We start from the raw sequence: 26,368 nt of genomic DNA on the forward strand, positions 1-26,368 counted from the left end.
CCTGAAGTTCAGTCTTGCTCTTGGGCGCTGGGGCATCACAAATGGCCCGTACCTTGTCCCCAGTCGGGTGGACCCCTTCTGCGTCCACCATAAATCCCAGAAAGTCCACCTGAGGCACTCCTAGTAGACATTTTTCCCGCTTCACCTTGAGACCCGCCGTCTGGAAACGGTGCAGAACGGTGCGGAGGCGGTCCTCAAACTCCTCTGGTGTGGGGCCGGCAATCAACACATCATCGAAGAAGGGGGTGACGCCAGGAATCCCTTTAAGGAGAGAGTCCATTATATTCTGGAATATGCCTGGTGCCACGCTGACACCGAATTGCAGCCGCTTTACCCTGAACGCTCCTCTGTGCGTCACAATCGTCTGTGCCTCTGCTGTGGCCTCATCTACTGGCAGCTGTTGATATGCTTGGGCCAAGTCCAGCTTGCCAAAAATTTTCGACCCAGCCAGGGTGGCAAGGACATGGCTGACCACTGGCACTGGGTATGCGTGGGCCGTGAGGGCCTTGTTTATGGTACATTTGTAGTCTGCGCAGATGCGGACCGAACCATTAGGCTTGACGGGTGTGACGATTGGGGTTTCCCAGGGAGCATTAGGCACCGGCTCCAGCACTCCTTGCTCTACGAGTCGGTCCAATTCCTCGTCTATACGGGGTTTCAAGGCGAACGGGACCCGGCGGGCCTTGAGCCTGACCGGTCGTACTGCGGGGTCAAGCTGTAGCGCAATGGGGGGGCCCGTATACTGTCCCAATTTCCCATCGAAAACCCCTGGAAATTCCTTGCATATGGCGTCCACGTCCACTTGTAAGCTAGTGTGGTTCACCCCGGTGACAGCTAGCCCCAGTGGTCCAAACCATGCCAATCCCAGTAAGCTAATGTAGGGGCCCTTGACCACAAGCAAGTCCAGTTGCCGCGTCCGCCCTCGGTATTGCACCCTGAAGGTCCCCACCCCCATTGTGGGGACCTTACGTTTCTGGAAGTCCCGGAGGGTGAATGGGGCCGGCCTGAGTTTGGGACCCCCAGTGGGACACAGTTTCCTTAAGGTCCTTGCCGAGATTATGGATAGAGTTGAACCCGTGTCAAGCTCCATGCGGCATGGGGCCCCCTCTATCTGTACCTCTACATAAATTTTCTCTACGTTGGGGTGGGGCAACTGGTATACCTGGAAGTCCGTGAGCTCCGTCGAGTTGCCTTGGTGCGTTGGGCCCCGGGACCTGGGGCTCTTGGATTGGTCATCTGATGCCTGGTGTCGGGTGGGCCGAGCCCGACACACCCGGGCGATGTGTCCCGATTTTCTGCACTGCCTGCACTCTGCGTTGCGGAAACGGCAGGTCCTCCTCTCGTGACTCTCCCCGCAGCTTGCGCAGTTCCCTCCTTCTCGTCGAGGCAGCTGTGGTCTGTGCGCTGCTTGAGTGCGCTGCTGTACTCGGTGCACCTCCTCCCTGTCGGATCCTGAGTCGTCGGTGAGGTCTTCATGGTGGACCCTCGGTTGGGATGGCAGGCTCGGCCGTGCCTCTTGGGTCGACCTCTCGGCAGCTTCTGTTGCCAGGGCCTCCTCCAGAGCGACCTGGAACGTTAGGTCCTTCTTAGCGTAGAGGCGCCGTTGCAGCTTCTCATCCTTCAGGCCACCGACGAGGCGGTCACGAAGCATGTTCTCCAGCTCTGAGAAGTTGCAGAACCGGGCGGCTTGGCGGAGAGAGGTCACAAACCCAGTTATGGTTTCCCCAGGGGCTTGCCGCTTTGCGTAGAAGGCATTTCGACGAGCCACCACTGAGGGCTGCGGCGAAAAGTGCCCCTTCAGCTGTTCCATTATTGTTTTGTATGGAACAGTAGCGACGTCTTCAGGCGCAAGGAGAGCCCGGGCGATTTCAAACGTCTCCTCTCCGCAGACGCTGAAGAATATCGCCCTCTTCTTGGCGTCTTCTTCGTCGGTGACCCCTTTGGCTTCTAGGAGGAAGGTGAAACGGGAGGCGTACGCTTCCCAGTCTCCAGATGCTGGGTTGAATGGCGAGAAGCTGCTGTTGGCTGCCATTCTGAGTTCCTTGTGCCCCGGAGCTGAAGCCTGGATACACGGTGCGAGGCAGCGGTGCGGCAGTTGGCGGTGCTGCGGTGCTGTGTGTGGCAGTCAGCTCAGCGGGATCCCATCCTCGTCGCCAGTGAAATATACTCAGAGTCGCAAAGTGATTTCATGCTCTTTATTCAGCTCATAGTGGTGAGGAGGAATGAATAATGTCCCCTCACAGTATCTGCTTTATATACATTATTTACACAATGGGCTGCACATGATTGGCTAATTCTGGAATTCTACTGTAAGCCAATCAGGTTGTGGATTCACTTCTATCTGGAGCAGGATTGGGTGGTTCCTGCCAGCCAATCATACTGCTGCATTGTTCTAGGACCAATCAGACTGCTGCATTCTGAATCCTATTGTTCTAGGACCAATCAGACTGCTGCCTTTTGGATCCTATTGTTCTAGGACCAATCAGACTGCTACAGTTTGGATCCTATTCAACTCAGTACATAACACAAACATTTATGGCCAAACAGGGCCTCAATAAGATATATTTTAAATAATAATTTTTAAAGTACTGTTTCTAAGGACAGCCTTTTCATGACCAGAAGGAGTGGTTACTTTTGCAACTAAAATGCTATTTTTATGTGGCAAAATGCAGAGCTTACTTTGTGTTTCTGACAGAGCTCCCATCCGCCTTCTCTTCTGCCACCGCCACCCCCACCACGCCTGTTTGCTCTTTCCATACAACGGTGTCTGGCTTCCAACCAGATGATTCTCCACAGAAACTGGGGGAGAGAGGGAGAGGGTTGTTTTTGTTGCAGCCCAGTGTTCCATCTGCTGGGAAAGAATGCCAGTCACAGGCACCACAGCAGAAGTCACCCCGTGATGCTTTAAAAGTGCACTCTTAGCCTAGCACTGACAAGGGTTACTATGATGAAAAGCATGCCGTCTTCATCCCATGGACTAATACAGAGATGGGAAATCCCCCTAGCCCTCCCACAGAGGTCCACATTCTTGTGGGGGCAATATCTTTGGGGGGGGTCACATGCTAGTAGCGGCCAGCGTCAGAGCCAATGATGGGTTGAACCAGAGACAAAAGTGTTCTGGATTAATTAATCCAGGCTAGACTAATCCAGGCTTCAGTTTTCACCAAGGTTACCTCAGATTAGAATTTCCAATACTACACAGGGTTGCTCAGAAGCAAGCATTAATGGGTTTGGTGGGTCATTTTCAAATACGTATACAAATGATATTTGTTTTGTTTTTTAGTACAATAGACCAACACAACTACTATTCTGGAAAGCAAGTGAAAGCAGTTCCTGACTTTAATGTTGCAATGCATAAATGCATATGCAAGCACGCACATATAGCAGAAACCTAACCATTTGTTCTCAAACAGCCGGGAGGGGGATTCTTTCTCTCAAGTCATGGAACCAGTAAATGAATTTTCAGAAATCAATTAATTTTTACTACCCAAAAAATACTGTCCCTCCCAATTGTTTGGAAACTATGTAGAAAGAAAGAGGAACACTTTAAAAAAGCCGGGAGAAGTAAGCAGGAAATGAACAGGACAGAGAGAACTATTGTGGGATGGAAGGGGGCAGCTTTAGGAGGAATTAGCAGTTGCATAAAATGAGGCTGGGGCTGCGAGTTAAACGATGGGCTGGATTCAACTAACCCAGTGGGCCAGCAGACGTCGGCACAAGGGCTCCTGCTAGCACACTGGAGCTTCCCCCCAACTCCCCCTAGTTCCTCACCCCCCAATCCACTCTGAAAGGTTGGAAGAGCCCCCCAGAACAGTGCACAGGGAGAGGAGAGGGGAGAGCATTCCATCGGGCAAGCAGAAATGCTTGTACTGATGGAACAACTGTGATAGCATTACGTTGGATCCCACCCAGTGAAATTTGTTATTGCAAGATGTGGTGATGACCACCAACTTAGATGACTTCCAAAGAGGCTGACAGTGCAGAGGTAGAGACCTATCATGAAGAGGCACTTGTTGTTGTTGTTTAGTCATTTAGTCGTGTCCGACTCTTCGTGACCCCATGGACCAGAGCATGCCAGGCACTCCTGTCTTCCACTGCCTCCCGCAGTTTGGTCAAACTCATGCTGGTAGCTTCAAGAACACTGTCCAACCATCTCGTCCTCTGTCGTCCCCTTCTCCTTGCGTCCTCCATCTTTCCCAACATCAGGGTCTTTTCCAGGGAGTCTTCTCTTCTCATGAGGTGGCCAAAGTATTGGAGCCTCAGCTTCAAGATCTGTCCTTCCAGATAAAACTGCATGCCAACCATTTTATTTCTCACTGGCAGGAAATAAAAAGCTATGGCCTAAACGTTTCTGTGCGTTGGATGATTTTAGTTTTTTAAAAACTATATACCTCACATTTGAATGAATAGGCCACTTGTGTACACATTAAATGCAATACTTCGAAATATTGAGGTCCTTCTAAAATACACCCCAAGCCTTCCCTTCCTTATCTACTAGCAATTTCACTTCAGTCCTGTCTTTTCATATTTCCTCCATGAAGTTCCTTTCCTTCCACTTCCCCCAGATATATGTACAGCACTCATTACACTGTTATCAGACCCCAGACTCTCTTTCCCTATAGTCATGTTGCATGACACTATTTCCCAATTATTTCAGTGCATAACCATACTACACTTTGACTCCCATGCCACTCGTTCAAATGAGCAGAGCCTGAAACATCCAGAATCCACAATGACATTCTCATCACCGGTGTAAAAATATAGATTTCTTGCTGCCTTGGAGAAGAACAGACACTATGCCACTCAGATGAAATGATTCCATTGGCATAGTGAAGCTTGGAACAGTGAGTGCTTTCTCACATCATGAAAATGGGATTCATTCAAAACTGGGACCTTTAAGCTTTGCAAAATGTGTAAGAGTTAATCAGTCCACAGGCTGGGTACGTTCTCTGTATATTCTTCTAAATGACTGTATGTATGCCACAACAAAAGGTAAAAACTCTTGTTTCCTAGTAATCGCCAGCTGTATAGGAAGGTTTCATGACAATCTAAATGGAACACTTGCTGATCATCCTGTCTCCTGCCCACATCACATCTGATGATTGGTGTTTTATGAGTCAGATGGAGTGTGCTGTCTTCACGACCCCAGAAGTGATATCTGGAAGGTGTCACCAAGTATTTAGATTGTATTTTTAGCACCTCAAAATGCAACCGAATACTGACATGTTCAAAAGACTCATGTAATCCTGTGTCTCCTCAAAATTATTTATTCCATTTTGACATGCCAACAAGTCTTAGGAAACAAGACTGAAAGTCAAAATGCTTGGGAGCCACAGATCTAGCAGACTGATTCATGAAACATAGTTACTGGAATGTGCTATTCCATTTAATTTTTTGCTCAAGACTCCTGCCAGTAACTCTTACTTCTGATCTAAGGACCTTTTCCCTCACATTCTATCTTTCTCTCTCCAGCATTCATTTACACTTATTTCCCCGGTGCATGATTGTAGCTTTCTGAGCATCCACAAGCATGCTCAACTATGTGATACTTTCTGCTAGGAAGGAGCTATAGAATCAGAGGTGGAAGGGATTTAATCAAGTCCATTCCCCTGTCAGACATATGAACGTGCTTAAAACTACCTTTGCCTATGTACCTTCAGCTTCAGAGTTGAACATATGGCTGGAAATGGTATGCTCCAGTCCAATTATACTGCTACTATCTAAACTAATCTAGCCATAAACTTTTCTAGCCTGCTCTTCTTGTGATGATTGTACCACATTCCTAAGCAACCCATTCCAATGTACCTCCACTCTTAACAGGGAGTCCATTTCCCCTCACACCCAGGCTAAATGTGATCAGTAACACTTTGAGCCCATTCTTTCTTCCCTTGTCTATTTTAGACAAGGAGAACAGCAGATAGTCTATACAAAACCCAGCTTTTCCATTCAAAGGAAGCTCTTGCTTATTCCTCTCCATGGGTGTTCTCAAAGGCCTTTCACCAGCACTGGATATCTGGAGGAAACTCTCCCTGCAGTGGGCAAACCTGATCAGGCTTGGGACTTGACTTGCTACTGAATTTTGCCTCAAGCAAAGTTTCAAGGTAGCTTTGAAGGTTACTCTTCAGGAGAAACCCAAGAGGGATTTCAAGGAAAGCTAAACAAAGAAGAATCTCAATAGGACTAGCATTGTTTCTCAGAGGGTTCTAGTTACAGGTAGGTAGCTGTGTTGGTCTGCTGTAGTCGAAACAAAACAAAATAAATAATTAAAATAAAATAAAATAAATCCTTCCAGTAGCACCTTAGAGACCAACTAGTTATTGGTATGAGCTTTCTTTTTATTTATTTTATTCTCAGAGGGTGGTGCGGGTGGCATCCTCACATCCACAAACACTTTCCCCTGAATTTGCTCATTCCATCCTTTGTTTTCCTTTGCTTCTCTCATCCCTGACCTTCCTCTGTCTATATGCTCAGCCTTTAGACTGCAAGCTCTTTGGGTCACTGAACTCTGTCTCAATTGCTTATACTGTGCAGTGTCCTGTGCATTATACTAAAACAGCACACTTCCAGGGGAATTGATAATATGACAAAATAAGCAAGCATAGCCTGTGTCGGCAGGGGGTGGGGTTGCCATTAGGATGCCATCAGGTATTATTGGCTATTGGGGCTGGTTCAACTGGGTTCCTGAGCACAACCTCCCTACGGAAGTAGCCAATGCAATTATTTGGTGATGCAGACTTTGTTGCTGTCAGCAATCACCAGCCTATTGTCACTAGTCCTAAACAGGCACTTTGTCCTTCCATATGCATAGAGGGAAGGCAGTATTACTGTGCCCCATCCATTTCCCCAGTTGTCAGAGGAGTCGAGATTTCTACACCATGTGGATGAGAAATGTTTGGTATATGGGATGGCTTTTCCACTCTGGAAGGAAGCGGGCAAGCAAGGATGAGGAATTAGTATGGAAGTGAGAGGCAAAGATGATGAGAAGGTTTGGGGAATGCTTTGAAGAGGGGGTTCTTTTCATGTTTCGGCTTTCTTCCCTTCCCTCCCATTCCCTTCGTCTACAAGAGCAGCACGACTCGCCTAGCAGCTCAAATAATACTCCCCCCCCTTACATCAATATTGTTATGTTTTATACAATAGCACCAGCTGGTAGCCATCATATACAGTTAAAGGCATCGGTAGGAATAACTTGCAGTATGCAAACACCTTGCCATTAATCGGTGAAGCTTGGACGCTCAAAATCAGTGTAAGTAAAGGCCAGTGCATTTGCAGGAGTGTCACCAGGGCAGAGGGTCCAGGAGCTCTTTCAGAAGAATGAGCAGGACAGCTCCCAAATGCAGCAGGGCTGGGTTACTACATTTTGAAATGAGGTAATACAAGTAACATCTGAAAAGCCTCTCCTCCCAGACCCATAAGACCATTAAGTCCAAAGTTTAATATTTCCTAAGTGCACTGCTGGGTATATGACCAGAAGGCAGAGTGGAGACCAGCAGAGGGCCTCTGTTGAATAAACTATATGGCAGATGTTTACCTGACGCTCTCCCCTCTTTCTACAGCAACAAGCAATAAGGAAACCAGAAAGACATCCTTGTCAGAGCCATAGGTCTATTAAGAAAGTGGCAGAGAGGGGAGGGAGGGAGGGAATTTTACTCTCCAGAGCTAAAGCCCATTAAATCTGGCGATGGCAGAGCAGATGGAAGGCTTCGGTTGAGTGAGGACAAGACCCAAGACTTGGGGGGAAGGGTCAAAGGAACAGACAGACTCTTAAGAGCCAGGGATTTAGTCTGACCTGACTCCCTTTACTTGGCAGCCCATATGGAAAAAAATAACATTTTCCCAGTACGGATTGGATTTTACTGTTAGACTGAGGAAAATTAACCAGAATTGAAAGGGAAACTGATTTTTCTATCCCTCGAAATATTATAATTTTGTAATAAAACAGTTTCTTATGAATATGGAATTTTTTAAAGAAAGCAAAACTTGTGGTGAAACATCAGAATCAGCCCACTTATCTTTCTTTCTTTCTTCTTTCTTTTTGTTTGGTCTCATTGTATGCCAGAGTCTTATCATGAAATGACAATTTACCAACCAATCATAAATTACATGACATTTGTTATGGAGCTTGAGGGATTTCAATAGGATTTTTCCCTCCAGGCAATCTGAAGAATTCTGACATAGCAAACCTACTATAATGACACGTCAAGATTTTTTAAAAAAATGGTAAGGTTCCAATGGGAAAGTTTTCCTGAAGTTTGTCTAATCAGGGGAGAAGTTAACTTTAAATGTTATATTTATAATAGCTTTTTCCTTCAGCGTATATATATGTTCTGTCTTAAATAAAATGAAGCTGTCTTTACAAAGGTCAAGGTAACTTACTAATCAATCATAGGCAAACCTACATTCTCAAGGATTTAAGAGAAGCCTCTAAGTATCATGAATACTCAGCCTTTCTAATTCCAGTTCCCCAGCCCCAACCAAGCTATTTAAAATTCTGTTCAAAGTGTTGTTTATTGAATAGACATAATTAAGGCACGTTGATATCTATGATTTATCTGAAGTACAAATGAATAAAGTTTATTGTGCAAGTCCATAGATCATTCCAGGACATAAAAAGTACCAAAACTTTCATAAAAGTATAATAGTTACATAAAATATATACATATCCTTAAAATAAACAGAGCTTTGTTTAAAAAGAAACAGAGGTATGTTTGTGTGTGTGTGTGCGCGCGCGCGTGCATACACACACACACACACACACACACACACACATATATATGGAGATGACATGAGAAGATGTGGGATAACTGGCCTCATACAACCAACATGATTAAGTCTAATAACTGCATGAAAGGGTTAATACCATAGAGTAAGCTGTCCTGTTAGGGTTAGCTATATCCACTTCCCCTCACTTTGGGATGAACTAGAGAAGCTCATTGCGTGAAGAGGTTTGAGCTGGTTGCTCCAGCTCAACCACATGGCTCTCATTAGCCACTCTTGAGTTCCTATACCAATAATTTAGGAACTTTCACTGCTTCGTAACTAAGCTATGTTTTACTGTCTGTGCAACCTTGTCTGAAGCACATGAATCTGACCTTTGGAGAGTTTGTAAGTAAACCATTTTGTAACTTACCAAACATATGGTCTTTTTCCTATGCTGGGGGAAGAGGAAAACTATGGAAAGAAAACTTTTAAGGGGACATTTTGGAACTCACTTGGAGGGGCACATATTTTAATGGTCTAATAGCCTTTATCTCCATGATTTACTTTGCTGCATATTTTGTGACTTTAAAACTCTGCTGGGGTTCTCGCACCAAAGAGTACTTGTCTCAGACTTGGATCTTGACATCCAGGAATTCAAATTCATATCCATCCATCCATCCAACAGGAGATACATTTAGTATTCTTGTGTCTTCATATCTCCTTGACAATTAACAGAAAAAGAATCCAAAAACTCTTCTCTGCATTTACCTGCCTTCACTGCGAACGAAGCAACCCTCCAAGTCACATGCTGGTTTGGTGCTTGCAGCAGAAAGCCCAATTTCTCTTTCACTTCCTAGTACTTCATTCTTTTTAAAAGGGGCTCTGAATAATGTTGTTCTATATCATCACACATGTGACATTTGAGGACCAAATCCTCCAGCACCAGTTCCCTAACATAGATGCCTTCTATCTTTTAGTCCCACTGGCTAGTTACTCACCAAAATACTAGGTAGAAGAACATTGGGACTTCATTCTAGGAAACATGTTCTGAGGCACCACATTCCCTCTTGTGCTTCAACTTTAGAAAAGTCACTGCCTGTCCATCTATGTCTGCAGGAATTCAAATTCCGATAATGTGGTTTAGCGACCAACTTTGATCTAAAACAGGCTAGAAACTAGTCCTTCCGGGTTGAGCTACAGTGGTGTTACAAAACAGCCACAAACACCCCATTTGCTATTTCTAGTAACACTGAGTAATTTCTAGTGACACTGAGAATGCTGGAATACACTTTTACTTCCGTGACTTTGGAATGGGGGACAGATTTCACACAGAGTCTAGCAACATGGTGACAAGGAATTAGGAAAAAAACAAAACTGGGAACACCTCCGTGCTGAAGAAGAGTAGGGGCTGTGGGCTTTTTGGCAAAGATTTGTATGAAAGGTTGAGCTTCACATATTGATCCAAAATAACCGGAGAACTCTTTAGCCAAAGAAGCATTATACGGTACATACTATGCAGTTGGGAGATAATCTGAACTAGGCAGTGTTTTTTAAAAGGAGACCAGTCCTGATATGCCCAGTACAAGTCGTACACCCTGAGTAAGCACACAACTGTAATTTAATTACAGGAAGAGACTCCAACTGGGGTGTATAGGATATATTGTCAAATGGATATAGGAGTGTCACATCCAGGGCCAAAATTGGTTTATATTCCTTTACATCCAGCTGCAGCAGAGGCAGCAAGAGGAGGGATGCAGGCACAGCGGAGAGACCAGCAAATTTTGGACTGTCTCTTCTTGAACTGTTTCCATCCCAGCCGGTCATTAGAACTTATAACTAAGAACTTGTATCTGAATTTGCTTATCTCCTCCTCCATCCCAATCAACAGTCCTTTTGTGCTGTGTCTTTTTAGACTGTAAGCCCGAGGGCAGGGACAGGCTTGTGATTTGTAAGCTGCTCTGGAAGCTGTTTTTTGTTTTTGTTTTGCTGAAGAATGGGATTCAATCAATAAATAAATATCCCCCCTTTAATAGCTGCTTCGATGGACGCCATTTAGCAGAAGCTGCCCTTCCACTACATTACAGCATTAATGGGAGATGGAGAGACTGCCAAGTTTCTCCATCACTGAGCTATTAAAGGCAGAGGGAGACCCTTTGAGGCCAGGAGGTGGCAAATCTAACTGCATCGGTTTTGACTTGATGAGTTTGCACAATAGACCCTATTTCTGTGCTACTGGCTGCTACAGCCAGTCAGTACCTGGCTGCTGCTGGGAAAAGAAACAGGAGCAGCATCTGAGGACTGCTTCACACATCGCAGATTTGCAGCAAAGGATGTATTTCTCTGCAGGGAAATAGCATAAAACCTGCAAGCAGCTCATAAAGTGCAGCAGCGCTATTGCAGAAGGCAAATGTACACTTCTGGGAAGCAGCCGTGGCGGCTGGTGGCCCCCAGACCTCTTGAGGCTGCTAGGAGGTCAAAAGGGCATGGCCTCGTCGTCCTGTTTTTCTCCCCATCCTCGTCCCTCGCAAAGATAACTGTGAACATTTAGCATTGCAGTTCAGTTAGCAGCTAACCAAACTGAAAAGTGTCTTGGTTCAAAAAGCGTCTCTTCTGTCACAGAATGGCTCCCCTGTTTGGAGGGGGGGCCCCATGTTGCGGGTGATGACCCAGGACCTCCCAGTGACCCGGCTGTGGGCGGAGGAATGCTGCCCATGTCATTAGGACTCCCAGCCACCGTGTCACACACACACCCGGCTGACCAATCGGGTTAGCCGGGGTGTGTGGCCACGTGGCGTTTAAACGACAGCGCAGCTGGGGAGGGCAGCCTCCATTTGTCTCCTCCATTGGTGACCCTGGGGGTGCTCAATTGATGTACATCATAGGGCTCCCCCTATCAGTGGTTGACCCTTACGGGACTCCTGCAGATGGGCAGGAGTCAGGATATAGTCTTGCTTCACCCAATTGCCTAAGCCGAACCGCTCACATCTGTAACCAGTAAAGTCATGGCCTAATTTACCCCATTAACCCAACATATTCATGTCTGTGTGTTTATTTCTGAGGGAACTGTGGGGCCTCGCCACACAATTGCATCTCTGCTGCGAGAAAAGTATAAGTAAAAAACTAAACAAAAACATTTATAGTACAAAGAAGAAACTGTTTGAGCCCAATGGTGTGGGTGTTGCCTTGAAGGAAACAAGACTGAGCATGCTCAAACTGCACTTCCAGGCAGTCCTACTCATTCTATACTGAGACTGCTGAATAGACAACAGATGGAGAAGGAGTTTTCCAAGCAGGGGCTTGAAAAGAGGCAGCCCTTCTAACAGTCAAATGTCAGCCACATGGTTTTGTTGCCCAGAGACAGATGGGAGCAACCTCTTTGATATGGCCATACTTTTGGATTAGAACTGCTAGAGTGATGCAGAGACCTGACTGGCCAGAGAACAGGAGAGTAATTAGTGGTGAGTCATAATAATAATAATAATAATAATAATAATAATAATAATAACAATTTATTACTTATATCCTGCCCATCTGGCTGGGTTTCCCCAGCCACTCTGGGCAGCTTCCAACAGAATATTAAAATATAATAATCTATTAAACATTAAAGGCTTCCCTAAACAGGGCTGCCTTCAGATGTATTCTAAAAGTCTGGTAGTTGTTTTTCTCTTTGACATCTGGTGCTACAAGGCTTGAAGGCTTGAAGTCCTTAAGATACAGGCATGATACACATAAGCAGTATTAGGGTGGCACCTTGAAATTCAGGTTACAGGTGAAGAAGATGGCGGTACTTGCTACCAAGTTTTGCTGCACATGACAACTCCTAAATTGTTTCCTCTGGGAACTCACCATTTCCCCTCCAGTACATGCCCTTTACCCTAAACTTTGGAGGTTTCAGTGGACAGAAAGCCCCAGCTTGTTAAGATCCATACTATTTAAGCAGGGTTAGGTAACCATCACATTTCAGCCGCAAGCACTGTTGAGTATGTACCTCTTGCCAGTTTCTCTTGCTCAAAAGCTAATGAGAAGCTACAAGGCCTGCAAAATTGCTGGCCTTTCCTGCCATAACTCATTGCCTGTGACATGACTGACCTCATCGCAGGGGCCTGACACTTGGCTAGGGACTAATTACTGAGATAGGGACTGTGAGGGAGTTCGGCGAAGGAAGCGCCGGAAGATGGGTAGAGGAGTAGGGCGATGCTAGGAGGAGAATACATTAAGTTCAAGAGAGGAAGTTTCCTCCAACTAAACTTCTTCCCTCCTCCAGGATTGGCAATCACAGGTCCCCTATACTCCAATTGCAGAAATACCGAAAGAGTCATAAGGCATCTAAAACACCATCTAGTCCTCATCCATTCTTCTTCTCTGACAAGCATCACTAATGCATTTTCTTATTGCCTCTGCATTTGTCATGACATTAAAGTGAAGCCAACATTTCTGAAAAACCTCTTCCCATCCTAAGGCTCTTGGTGACTAGGCTATTCTCCTGATACTGATATGCTGAAAGCTTTTTAACTCTCTGCAGCTTGAAAATTTGTTATTATCTATACAGGCTGGGTCATGCATGCATTTTCATTCCTTCATGAACAAGCCATCACAAATCATACACCCCAGAGAAAACATCACCATAATGCAGAGCTTTCCAAAATTTTCATGTTGGTGACACACGTTTTAGACATGCATCGTTTTGTGACACAGTGATTTTGTTTTACTAGCAAACCAGAGGTTAAACTAACTCCTTTCCAGCCCCAGGAAGAGCGTGGGGAGCATTAATGTGACACATCTACATACTGCAGCCAACACACTAACATGTTACAACAGACAGTTTGGAAAGCTCTGCCATCTTGCAGTGAAGGAACTGCCAGAAGGCCCTCAGCGCTGGACCTCAGTGTCTGGGTAGAATGATGGGAGTGGAGATGCTCCTTCAGGTATACTAGGCCAAGGCCTATTAGGGCTTTAGAGGTCAGCACCAACACTTTGAATTGTGCTCGGAAATGTACTGGGAGCCAACGTAGGTCTTTCAGGACTGGTGTTATATGGTCTCAGCGGCCACACCCAGTTACCAGTCTAGATGCCGCATTCTAGATTAATTGTAATTTCCGGGTCACCTTCAGAGGTCACCCCATGTAGAGTGCATTGCAGTAGTCCAAGCGGGAGATAACCAGAGCATGCACCACTCTGACGAGACGGTCCATGGGCAGGTAGGGTCTCAGCCAGCATACCAGATGGAGCTGGTAGACAGCTGCCCTGGACACAGAATTGACCTGCCGCCTCCATGGACAGCTGTGAGTCCAAAATGACTAACATTGATTCACCCATGCCAACTGCAATTCCCACTGTGAGCCTTTCCAGCAAGCATAGAAAAAGAGCTGCTTTCCTTTTCAAATGAGTGGAGGGTGGAATACCTGATATATTCTCAGATACCAATCAGGAATACGGGTCTAGATGGAAACATGCTTAGTGATCAAATACCATTCTGTTGCCACTGAACAGCCGCCAGTAAATGGATGATATCAATAAAAACATGAGGTTGGAAAGTATCCTTCACCATCTTTTTAATACCTCCAGTTTCGGCAGAACGAGGCATCAAGTCTCTTACTTGCCAGCTTATGTCCCAGTCCTCACACACAGGAGAAGTTTTCACACACATGTTCCTCAAACAATGACTGCAGCATTGAGGAATGACTCACATGTGTGAATGAGCCCTCTCACCAATCAAACGGCACAGACGAACTTCCATATCACCTCGGATGCAATGCTTTTTGGTGGAGGCAGTGACACATTCAGCTGCATCAATCGATGAGGAATCAAATGATAAACATGCAGGTGTGAACACTCACAAGTCTTCCCTGCATCTCCCTCAGTTTTGTTCATCCTCATTAAAACAAAAAGAGCTTCAGAGAAGAGGGAAGCAAGGGAATTACAGGTAGTTTTAGGGAAGTTCATTTTAAAAAAGGGATTCGTTCCAGTTCACCCCCCCAAAAGGAATTAGTTCCATTTCAACTTTGCCCCCCATCAAAAATAAACTAATTACATTCCAGTTCAATTCACAATTCATTCATGTGGTCCACGGCATTTTTCTCAGTCTTCAGAATTTTACAAGCTGCTTGCTAAAGTGTGTAGAATATACTGAAAGCTTAGAAACATCAGAACACAAACACACACACACACACACACACACACACACACACACACACACAAAATGTAATTTGAACAACTGTTTTAAATATTTCCCATGACAATTATGATATTTAAATTTAAATAACAGAATCACTTTTCAGAGAGGTAAAAATGGTAAATGCAATGGCCACTGTGGTGTAGTGGTTAAGAGTGGTGGACTCGTAATCTGGTGAACCGGGTTCGCGTCTCCGCTCCTCCACATGCAGCTGCTTGGGCCAGTCACACTTCTTTGAAGTCTATCGGTCCCACTCATCTCACAGAGTGTTTGTTGTGGGGGAGGAAGGGAAAGGAGAATGTTAGCAGCTTTGAGACTCCTTCGGGCAGTGATAAAGCAGGATAGCAAATCCAAACTATCAAACGCAAAGTGTGACAAAACCTATATATCCATATATATTAGAATTTAAAAATAAATTTTAAAATGCCGAAAGTCCCACTGCAAAATAAACTTAACTCATGTTCAATTCACTTGGAAATAACAAGAACTATTTTCAAGTGTAATTCAGAGTCTATTGAATAAACCCAGTAAATTACTTCAGTTCGAACGTTGGTCACAGTAGGTCTAGTATATTTATTTATTTATCAAGTCGATATGATTTCAGCATGGTATTATTGCTTAGAACATCAGACAAATGGCTTTATAAACCAATTTGCTTTACTTAAATAAATATTTCCCACAGCTATCTGAGCTAGTGGCCTCTAACTCCCTGCTCCAGCCAGAAGTCAATGTTGGCTTTTAACTAGTTTCTAGTACATCCCAGAAAGCACAACATACTCAGGCTGTATATAGTGTCTATTTCATATTGGTAAAGATGTGCTGCTGTTTCTGGCCAAACAGACTTCAAAGAAGCTCATTCTAGGCTATGTTCTTGTCCCAAAATGGCCGCCAGCTGGGAAATGCTTTCCCTTCCTATACACCTGAATTTTTATCTGGCTGTACATCACCACATTTGTTTTTTTGACACAAATTTACTGCCTTGTTCAAAGCTGCTCCAGTAGCGGCGAGATAAAAGGGAGCCAAGTTTCCAAAGGTACTGAGGGAGGAGAGCAAAACAAAAACACTCTGGCTCAAAGTGGCAGGTAGCTGACCCAGCAGACAGGCTTCTTATTAATATTCATGGGGTGAGCAAAGTAGACTAGTGGTAGCAGGAGAATAGAGGCCACAGGGGAGCTTCTGGAGCTTCCGCTCAGATCTGTAGGTTCCAGGGCGAGGGGCATTGGGGATTTGCTGGAAGGTAAATCCGTTCCAGCATCTTCCATTTAGCAACTCAAACAATGCATTTTAATGAGTCTCTAAACAGTCTGCTACATCCAGTTAAATAATATCCTTGACTGAGAGAGTCTCGGCCATGGAAAAAGAGAGGGCGAGCCAAACAAGGAGGACATAAGTGGGCCAGTCAGAATTAAACCCATAAACCCATTGCTGTCTCAGTATGTGGATCTATTGGAATGTTTCTTACTTGAGACCAGTTTTTGGCCCATGAGCTGCAAGGTGCTCACCCTGGGTGTTCAACCAAGGTTGAAGCCTGAAACTAAGGATCAGGGTCAAAGCTAGTCCTGGAACATATGGCAGACCCTCCAAGTGTCTCTATTTTCCAGGGACAGTCCCAGATTTACAGAAGCTGTCCCGGTTTCTGATTTAATGCCGGAACCTCCCGCTTTTCCTTAAGATCCCTGTTTTCATTGGAGATATGTTGGACGGGATGGAGTTATGCGACCCCCAAGCCAAGCAGATCAGTAACTATACAACCTTTAGTAGACATCTGAAAGCAGCCCTGTCTAGATAAGTTTTTAATGTTTAATGTTTCATTATGTTTTTATATATGTTGGAAGCCACCCAGAGTGGCTGGGGCAACCAAGTCAGATGAGTGGGGTATAGATAGTAAAATTATTATTGTTGTTGTTGTTGAATAGGACATCCCTATTTTCATTGGAGAAATGTTGGAGAGTATGCATACGGTATCATGTACACCTGACTCATGTGTAGAGTGAATTTCTCTTGTTGTACCCCCATAATGTCCCTATCTACCGATCAGCCCTCCACAACTGGGATTAGAAGGAAGGCTCATTAGGTTAGACTTGCTAGCTGGTTCTTTACAAAATAAATAAATAAACTGAACGTGACTTACAATAAAATTACAATATATTTGGCTGCTCATCACCTGCTATTTTTGACGCACATTTCCTGTCTTGTTCAAATTTGATGCAGCTTTTTTTGTAGGGGGGGGAAGGGGGGTTAACATGTTGCTTGAATGCATCTCCCCCCTCACTATAGTACTCAAGCATTCCTTAAATATTTGTGACAATAGCCTACTGCTGCCTCATAACTGTCCAGAAATGAGACATGGTTCAACCTGCAATTCCTATTACTTAGGAAAGTAAGATTAACTGTCGTGTTGTTCACAGCCAGTCTTCCAACTAGTACATTTCATGGAGTGAATTCTGGAACTTTTCCATCTCTGTCGCCTAGTCTTCCCTTTCATTTCTTAAAAAAGTACCTGTTCTGCCACTGACTGACTGCCAGGTATCTTGTTAAGCCTTCATGTGGCTGAACTAGATTTAAATCTGCTCATTAGGGGAGCCAGGTCAGAAACCAATAAGTACAGGTTGTACATTATTAGCAAGAGAGGTTAAGGAAGACAGCTGGGTCAGAAACCATGCAAAGGATGGCCTTTGGAAATAAGGCAACCTTATCTCAAACCATAGCCTTTTAAGTCTGCCTCCCCTCTCTTCCAGAGCAGAAGCAGAAAAACATATTTGTTCCTTTGATTGTAGTCGCATGAACCTCGGTGACCTGATTCTACTTTAGTGGCAAATTAACTGATCCTGTTCAGCAACATTCACAATCACAAATGGCTAGCCATATTTTGTAAAAGCTCTGCCTGGTGCATTACCTTTGCATCAGATATGGCACAAAGTGCAAGGCTGATCTTACTTTTCTCTCCAGAGGTATTCATTCATGTAGAATTAAAACCATAGCATCATCAAGCCACAAAGACAACCGAATTCAGACCACCTTTTGTTTACATTGCCAGAGCAGTTCACTGCCTTTCCCCTCTTATCTTGTTTGAAGTAAGATGGGTGGGGTCTGCTTTGCAGGCCACTCAATGAAAGGAATGGGAACAACAGGTCCAGAGCAGCAGTAAGTTGAGCTATACAAGGTTCTTTCCTTTGCTGGTAACAAAGATGCAATTGATTGCATCACTTTCCTTTCCAGCTGCAAGTATCAGTGGTGCAGTTATGGACTTAGCTACATTAGTAAAAAACAACGTTTCAAATTCATTATAAACATGAAACACCAGATGGTGCCAGAGAGGAAAAAGAATTTCAAAGCGATTTTTACATAGTGTTTTTTTCCCCCTTTTGCTATAATGATTTAATTTTTGATTTATTTATAGTGACTTTTTCCCCTGTGTGTAGATCCACCCTAGGTTATTTCAGACTCTGAACTTCTTGGCCTGCGGATGGTAGTGAATATTACTTCAATCACTTCTAAATGTGGTAAGCAAGCCCTGCTGCATCTGGGCATCTGCTATGAAGCGAGGCCCTGGAATTCTGCCCCAAATATCTCTTATGATGGCAGCCAGCTCCAGCCATAAATATACACAGAAGCTGCCTTACTGGATCATGGGAACTTAGGGAGCTTCTATATAGAGAGTCATGCCATTGGTTTGTCTCAGAATAGTCTATGTGCTAAAGCAGCTTCCAAGGGGTATACATTTAATACACAAATAAATGCTGGAAGATGCACAGTGCTGCCCTTCAGACATCACTCATAAACAATTCCCATGATGCTCAGCAAAGCTGATTCTCTAGAAAATGTGTTTAGGGTTGCAGCCTTAATTCTTAGTACAGTGGTACCTCAAGTTACAAATGCCTCAGGTTACAAACTCCGCTAACCTGGAAGAGTTACCTCGAGTTGAGAACTTTGCCCCAGGATGAGAACGGAAATCATGTGCCGGCAGCGCAGCAGCAGCAAGAGGCCCCATTAGTGAAAGCACACCTCTAGTTAAGAACAGTTTCAGGTTAAGAATGGACCTCCATGAAGTGAAGGACATGAGTCAGGTGTTGGTCATCAGGTGAGCTGTGCATAAGCAAGCTGCCAGCTAGCTCTGCCGAGGCTCTTTTTATTAGCACAATATGCAAAACCAGTCAGGTACATTTTGGACTGTGACCTTTACACATCTTCCAATCCTGAGATCGAGGGGTGGTACAAAGTTATTTTGGCACCTGTTTCCACCGAGTCATTTTCCCCTTGCACAATGTTTAATTGAAAGAGACAAAGGTCACAGACAGGGCACGGCAGACTACTAAGAGGGCAAAAGGTTAGATAGAGGGCATGATGTTCAGACAGCTGTGGGTTGTCTGTGGGTAGAAGTGTGCTCCACACCCGGCGGTCATTCCTTCACCTCCAGAACGAATTAAGTTCGTAGCTAGAGGTACCACTGTACAAGCACCATCTCCAAAGCTAGGAAACCCACCTGTAAAGTGAAGCTACACTCAGCCTTCTTGTAGGGCGCTTCCACATGGCATATCATTGTGGAATCTGTGCTGCTCATGTGTGCAAGTTATGAGCAGCAGCAGCATCCTCATCAAAATACCGCCACCACTCCGTGTATAGCGCCCCCCTCCCAGACAGCAATAATGTAGTAGCATAACAAACTGAAGCAGAATATAAATCCACCACTAAGGCTGTCATTAACATCACTACTACACTGCCCGTGGGCCAGCCTTTTTGGCACCGGTTTGGAGTCATACAGACAAGGTTGGGTTCTGGGTTGTCCCTGTGGCCCCCAGTTTGAGCGTCACTTGCTCAGCTTGGGGGGCTGCAAAGAAAGCAGGGTTTGTGGCACAAAACTGTGCAAAACCAGCACACCACTTGGGCACTGGTTTGGTGCCAGTCGGACAAAGTTGGGTTTCTGGCCCTTTACTTGTGACTCCAGTTTGAGTTTCAGCACACCACTTTGGCACTGGTTTGGCATCAATGGGACGAGATTGGGTTTTAGGGACGCGGGTGGCGCTGTGGGTTAAACCACAAAGCCTAGGGCTTGCCGATCAGAAGGTCAGCGGTTTGAATCCCCGCAACGGGGTGAGCTCCCATTGTTCGGTCCCAGCTCCTGCCAGCGTAGCAGTTCAAAAGCACGAAGTGCAAGTGGATAAAGAGGTACCGCTCCGGTGGGAAGGTAAACGGCGTTTCCGTGCGCTGCTCTGGTTCGCCAGAAGCGGCTTAGTCATGCTGGCCACATGACCCGGAAGCTGTACGCCGGCTCCCTCGGCCAATAAAGCAAGATGAGCGCCGCAACCCCAAGGGTCGTCCGCGATTGGACCTAACGGTCAGGGGTCCCTTTACCTTTATGAACACTTGATTGTCAGTTACTCAGTTTGAGGGGCTGCGCACTAAGCAGTGTTTGCAGCACAAAACCATCAGACTACTTTGGCACTGGTTTGGAATCATTCTGACAAAGTGGGATTTTTTTGCATTAACTTATGACCCCAATTTGCTTTGTCAATTACTCGGTTGTGGGAGGGATGGCACAAAACCTGGGGTTTGCAGCACAAAATGGCTCAAAACTAGCACAAAACTTTGGCATTATTATTTGGGGGGGGGGGGACACATAACCTGGAATTTCAAGGTCACATGCTGATGAAGCTTAGAATTCTGAAAACTTTGCTTTGTCCTTGGTTCTATTCACCATCCAAGCTTTTTGTTTTATGCAACAACCATTCACTGAGTTCTTAAAGCCTGCTTGACATAATTATGTTAATTCCCATTGTTGTTCGACTTGATCTGGCTGATGGCTCTTCACAATGCAGGAGTGATTTCTGTAAATGCCAGCAAGGTCCCACAGAGAGCTTGGGGAAAAGTGAGCAGGAAAAACGGAGACTGCATTCTGGGGAGTTGGAAATGGCATCCGCAAGCTCGATTTGATACAGGGCGCTGAGGAACATTTCACCCTTCCAAAGACTGTACTTTTACCCTATTCCCCTTCCACTGCCAGCCAAACAACTTGTTTTCATAGCACCTTTTCCTTCCATCTCCAAGATGCCCTTTGCCTTGCCTCCAAAATATGAAGCTGATTTGTGGTTTTCTTGGAATATCATATTCACCATTTCCCCCTCAGCCTTACCTTTTATTCATTCACTTGTGGGAATGAAGAAATGGCTTCTCTTCAATCCCTGCACTGTGCTTTGAAGCAGGAAGGCAACTGGGACACATCACTTTCCTTTCCCAAAGGAAAGCTACTGGATTGAGTATCAAGGACCAATTGCAAACACTATAGGCGGTAGGAATATGATGGCAAGAGAGATTTCCCTACCTTTATACCCATGGGGCAGGTGGTACTTCTTCAGACAGTTTTGTTCGCTGACAGTCTCTGGCAAACGCTGTGCTGTGCCAAAGGGAAGACACATTTCTGAAGACCCTTTTCCACAATAGATTGAGATTGGGAACTTAATTAGAAATAAATGCAGCTACCTCCTCAAAGATAAAGCTGTCAACCCTAGTGATGCATGACAAGCAATCCAACCAGAGGTTATATATATATATATATATATATATATATATATATATATATACCATCAGTCCACTTATGAACCTTGAGCTATCTGTGCCTCAGATAGTCTCATAACAACTATTGGCAAGCTTCCTCATCAGGGCTTTATATAGATCCAAAAGGAATTAGATGTGCCCCTTCTAGTAATTCAGCAGCCTGCCATTCCACACCAAATATGGGCCATTACAGAAGTCATCCAAACAAGCTCATGGAGACTTTCATGGCCTTCAAACAAACAGGTCATACTCAGAGCTTCCTGGGTCAGGCCTTGTAGCACCTGGTCCACCATGTTTTCTTCCCAGTCTCTAGATTACCTCCACCCTGGGAGCCACAGAGATGTGGCTATGAGCTGCTACCTTTTACGTTTCCGAGCACAATTCAAAGTGTTGGTGTTGACCTTTAAAGCCCTAAACGGCCTCGGCCCAGTATACCTGAAGGAGCGTCTCCACCCCCATCGTTCTGCCCGGACGCTGAGGTCCAGCGCCGAGGGCCTTCTGGCGGTTCCCTCATTGCGAGAAGCCACAGGGAACCAGGCAGAGGGCCTTCTCGGTAGTGGCGCCCGCCCTGTGGAACGCCCTCCCATCAGATGTCAAAGCGATAAATAACTACCTGACATTTAGAAGGCATCTTAAGGCAGCCCTGTTCAGGGAAGCTTTTAATCTGTGATATTTTCCTGTATTTTTTGTTTCTATGGAAGCCGCCCAGAGTGGCTGGGGAAACCCAGCCAGATGGGCGGGGTACAAATAATAAATTATTATTATTATTATTATTATTATTATTATTATTTTACCCCTCGGCAGACCTGCATGATTGCCCTCAATGGAGGGCTGTCCGTTAGGGAAAATAGGACTCTGCCCCACCAAGCTTAGCCTGCTCTCAGCCAGCCCCCAGCTGTCTGTCCTCTTACTTGCAACCAGTTCAAGGGGTTGGAGGGATTGCCTTCCTTCTCCTTGGACTCAGCATTGCCTGTGTAGAACTCGGGAGCAGGGAGGAGCAGGAGGGCAAAACTAGAATGAATTGGCTCTGCCTATCATTGACTCTGGCTCCACATTGTTGGTCTCCATTTTGTGTAGAGCAAAATAAACACCAGGAGGCTTAGTTTGGTCAGAACTGAGTGCAGTGGTACCTCAGGTTACATACGCTTCAGGTTACATACACTTCAGGTTATAGACTCCGCTAACCCAGAAATAGTGCTTCAGGTTAAGAACTTTGCTTCAGGATGAGAACAGAAATCATGCTCTGGTGGTGTGGCAGCAGCAGCAGGAGGCCCCATTAGCTAAAGTGGTGCTTCAGATTAAGAACAGTTTCAGGTTAAGTATGGACCTCCGGAACAAATTAAGTACTTAACCCAAGGTACCACTGTATCTACTTCCAGAGTTAATGCTAAATACATTACTTCTGGTAAATGAGCCACCATAGCTTCTAGAGGGCAAATTTGTGTCCCAGGCTTTTTAGACTCATCTACCCATGTACTGTCTGAAACCAAAAGGGCGCATTGGTAGCCTAATGTGAAATGTATCAGAATTATTTTCAGCTTGCCTACCCCTCTGTGCGTGTGAGGCTGAGCTTGGTTCCTAGTGATTTAACACAGAGCTGCAGCAGCCTGAATTAAGGAGCTGAAGTTGATGCAACTGCATCAGAGAATAAGCTTTGGGCTATACCCCATGACTCACCTGCATGGCCAGGAGATGACCCCATTCACACAAAAATCCTCTTCTTGCAAAAGCTTTGCCCAGGCCCCAGGCCCAAGATGCTCTGTATCCACTTTCACAATGTTATTATTTAGTTTTCCTTCCATGGCCTTGACAATATCATAAAGGCAAACGTTTCACATTCCATCAAGTCTGCTCCTTCCTGCCTGCCTGCCTTCCTTCCTGCCTCCCTATTTTCTCTCTCTCTCTCTCTCTCTTGGCCCGTTCTCAGGCCTATATTCCCAGGGCATCCTTTCTCTTGCCTGCTCTTAGCTCCCTGTCAGCCCATCTATGCTGAGGCAACAGGAAACCAATGACAAGAGCCACAGTGAACTCTGAAATTAGGTCAGTGATTGCCTGCAGCTGACATTTGCATTTGTCAGCCTGGTTCCATGCAGGGCTGCAGTGGCTCACAGCTGCAGGGCAGTCTCTAAAGCGAGGAGCCCAGCACTGGACCACTCCTACAAGCAGGAGTAAAAGGGTAAAAGGTAAAGGACCCCTGGATGGTTAAGTCCAGTCAAAGGCAGTTGCGGTGCTCATCTTGCTTCAGGCTGAGGGAGCTGGTGTTTGTCCACAGACGGCTTTCCAGGTCATGTGGGCAGTGTGACTAAACCGCTTCTGGCACAACAGGACACCATGGTGGAAACCAGAGCACATGGAAACACTGTTTCCCTTCCTTGCCACAGAGGTACCTATTTATCTACTTGCACTGGTATGCTTTCAAAATGCCAGGTTGGCAGAAGCTGGGACAGAGCAATGGGAGCTCATCCTGTCATGCGGATTCGAACCACCAACTTTCCAACCAGCAAGCCCAAGAGGTTCAGTGGTTTAGACCACAGCGCCACCCGTGTCCTGCAAGCAGGAGTGACTGCAGGTAAACATGTGGAAACCTGACCAATCCCACCTGCAGCCCTGGAGAGCAGGCTGCTACAAAAGAAAAAAATCACACATATACACACACACATTACATGTATAGAGGGCAAGTGGACTGGCAAGTAGGCGCAACTGAAGGGCATAGTGCAACTGTGCCACCTGCAAACTCACCGCCACTCCTTATCCATCCACCCCAGCATCTGCTCTGCTGCCTGAGGTGGCAGCCTCCTCACTCTGTCTAATGGTAGGGATGGCCTTGTACACTGTCTGCTGCCTGCCCACCTCTCTTTTATCTCCCTTGCCTCTCACCTCAGGCAATCCACATTATTTATTTATATTCATGCCACAAATATTCCTCCTAATTCATGTCTGTGGCAGGATGCTGGAAAGCTGTTAAAGGCTTGGGAACATCTGTTTGGGAAAGAGCTAGTAGCTATCCATCTGAGAGCATTTGTCTGCCTGCGTGTGCCTGCACATTTCCATTCTTAAATGTCTTTGTGCATGCATATGCAAGTGTAGTTTGTGTGTGTTTCTTCTCTGGCAGTGACTACTGACCGACATTGCACAGGCAAGGTGGTTTCATCACAGCAAGTTCTCCATCACGTGTCCTGGAGCGAGCACTAATATTTGATGGTTCTGGAACGTGAGATGTGGACCACAGAGAAAGCAACCCACTACTGCCTCCCACTGAAGAAGACTGGGGTTCTAAAATAAACAGAGGAGCAAGGAAGGTTAGGCGATGCTAGCCTCTAGGGATACACACAAGCTTCCTTGAGGAAGTTTTAATATAATAATAATAATAATAATAATAATAATAATAATAATAATAATAATTTACTTATACCCCGCCCATCTGGCTGGGTTTCCCCAGCCACTCTGGGCAGCTTCCAACTGAATATTAAAAACAATACAGCATTAGACATTAAAAACTTCCCTAAAGAGGGCTGCCTTCAGTTGTCTTTTAAAAGTAAAATAGTTGTTTATTGCCTTGACATCTGCTGGGAGGGCGTTCCACAGGGCAGGAGCCACTACCGAGAAGGCCCTCTGCCTGGTTCCCTGTAACCTTACTTCTCGCAATGAGGGAACCGCCAGAAGGCCCTCGGCGCTGGATCTCAGTGTCTGGGCTGAACGATGGGGATGGAGACGCTGATGCATTAAGAGCTACACTATTAAGTTTTGGGGGCCGAATTCCCCACATTGGGCAATTATGTTTGCCACTCAAATAAAGGCATAAACCTCAGTTTGAAGGGGGGGGGGGAATGATCTAGATTTTTGTTCTCCCTGGGTCACAGGGTTGTCCTAATTTCCCCTAACAGACACGTTTTTTGCAAAGCGATTCTTGCAGTAGAAAATATAATCTTGCAACAGAGCTACCAGAATCATCAAAAGTGGGACTCTGGTTGGCAGAGGACTCATATTTTCCTTCGCAGAAATGCGTACATGGAAATATCAGATACCGAGAGAAACCAACATTCTCCTATCCTGACCCAGGGCTGGTACTAAATCTTGCATCTGTGAGTAGGTTCATCTGAACTGAGGTGCTGAAGGTCCTCCACTTGTACTAGGATATAGGAGAATTTTTGTTCATCTGTTGAATGCAATATTCCTCAATTTTGAATACTTGGTCTGTGTGCATGTGCACATTCAGATTATACACAATCACACTTTAACTTAGATGTGTAGCACACTGCTGGGAGTCCCTTCGTAGCTGGTGCCTTGCTGATGCACTCCACACAGGAGATTTCTGGCCAGGGGGTCTCTAGCAGCCTGCAGTGACAATGTCAGGCTAATTGGATCTCAAGACTTCTGCAAACAACTACATACCAGGTGACATTTACCTAACACTAATTGATATATGAGCAATTTGTCACAGCAGCCTTTGAAGTTGCCAAGTGGATCCCCTGCAAGTGCAGCCACTTCCTACTCAACCGAAACAAGGGTTGTGTGTTAACCAGAGAGCTTTAATCATATTGGCTCGCTACCGCTGTTTGGAGGGAATTACAAAGCTAGGCATTTTCTCAAAGACTTTCCAATCCCCACTGCTCCCTTAAGAATTGCTTTGATATTTCATTAGCTGCTGGAAACACGTTCTGGAAGAGGAGCTGAAATTTTAGCAGTTAAGGGGATCACGTGGACTGCAAAACCTGAGCTTTCCTTCTTTCGAGTTATTTCTAGACCTAGTGCCTCAGTGAAACTGTTGTTGGGCTGGTGTTCCTACTCCACCTCAGGCATTTCTTGGCTTTCTGAATTCTGTAGATGTTTGGAAGATTTATTTGGAAGGCAAGGAAGTGAGAAATTGGGGGGTGGGGTGTATAGAGAGAAGGAGGGAGGGAGAGAGAGATGAGGAGGAGGGGGAGGGAGATGGGGAGGGAGAAC

The 26,368-nt window shown here is 45.4% G+C and overlaps 1 long non-coding RNA gene across 1 annotated transcript in view; it reads right to left on the minus strand.

Moving 5' to 3' along the window:
- Nucleotides 1–21,384, minus strand: part of LOC308470743 — a 30,371-nt gene extending 8,987 nt beyond the window's left edge. Inside the window, exon 1 of the long non-coding RNA XR_013982621.1 lies at nucleotides 21,192–21,384. This is a non-coding gene — a long non-coding RNA (uncharacterized lncRNA). The remainder of the gene's footprint in view (nucleotides 1–21,191) is intronic.
- Nucleotides 21,385–26,368: the final 4,984 nt, after the last annotated feature.

The sequence above is a fragment of the Podarcis pityusensis genome (assembly GCF_964106645.2).
Source record: "Podarcis pityusensis genome assembly, chromosome: 2".
Taxonomy (NCBI): domain Eukaryota; kingdom Metazoa; phylum Chordata; class Lepidosauria; order Squamata; family Lacertidae; genus Podarcis; species Podarcis pityusensis.